Source organism: Charadrius vociferus, unplaced genomic scaffold (genome assembly GCF_000708025.1).
Source record: "Charadrius vociferus isolate BGI_N301 unplaced genomic scaffold, ASM70802v2 scaffold161, whole genome shotgun sequence".
NCBI lineage: Eukaryota > Metazoa > Chordata > Aves > Charadriiformes > Charadriidae > Charadrius > Charadrius vociferus.
This window is the reverse complement of record NW_009646928.1, coordinates 480060-481354: the sequence shown is the minus strand read 5'-3', so window position 1 is coordinate 481354 and position 1295 is coordinate 480060.

Genomic DNA, 1295 nt, shown 5'->3' with positions numbered 1-1295 from the left:
ATAAATGACACATATTTTTAGAATTTTATTTGAAATAAAAAGTTAAATTTTGTGGTTTACTTGGCTGGGAGAAGCAAGATGAGAAATTGTTGGGTTTGGCCTCAATGCAAAGAATATCTGGAGGCTGCTGAGATTTCTAGTGGGTTTTACTTTCTAGAAAGTCACCTACCTTCGCACAGAGATCAAAATATTGGAATAACCAAACCCCTTCTTTCAACTTCTGTACCCAATAGTAGCGAGAACATTTCTAAACCTATTGGGAATTTCTCTACATATTAAGAATATTCACTTTAGTTAGAAAAATCAAACAGGTTTTGACACTTTTGCATAAATGAAGATGCTGATCTGAAACTCAAAGATTGTATTTTCTTTCTTTCTTTCTTTTTTTTCTTGTAGAAACTGCAGGGTAGAGATAAAAAGAAATTAAATTAGCAGCTAACACTGAACTTCCAGTGATTCCTAACCCTTTCAGTCAAGCATTTCACGTGGGGGGGTACCCACCTACAAACCTTTCAGTAAAACCACATCAACTGGTTTACTCCTCTATATAGCATAAAGATATTTTTAAAGGGTGTAAGTGCTATCACCTCCTGTCTAGGTTAGGTCATCATACTGAAATAGCTACTGGTACTGTGAGAGGACAGAGACCAAAGAAACTTTACGGGGTTTTCTAATGCTGTTTTTCCTGATGTCATTTTCCAGATAAGCAAGAATTTGTTACATATGTGCTTAACTATGCTTTATTCTATACAAAATCCTTGCATAAGGCCCTTTTAAGCTCTCTATGCGAATTTATGATGACAAACGCCATTAAAAGATACAGGCAGCGCCTCTGCTTGGGAACTATGAAGAAGCCTGTAAAACTTAATGCCTTGTGTGCTTTGGTATTCAACCAGAAATACACTAACCTACCCTCACTTCCAAAGGGCGAGTGACTAAACAGTCTCCAGAGAGCAAATCTTTTCGTTGCCTCCTTGCAGCGTCTCCAGGAGAAAAACAACACGTGGAGACAAATAACTTATTTTAGACGGTCCTGGGCGCCTCAGGCGTACCCTGACTGATACTCCTGCAGAAGTCCTCTGAAGATATCACATTCCCTCCTTTCCTTCTCTTCCCTACAAAGTACTTTAACACGTCTGATTAACAATCTTCCTCAACGCCGGTTATTTCGACGGTTCACACAAGCAGCCCCCATGGCCGCCGGTGGGCGAGACAACCGCGGCCTGCCCTGCGCTGATGACTCCGGCTCGGCGGGAGGCGGGGGGCGGGCAGGCGCGGCGGCGGGGCTGGGGGGG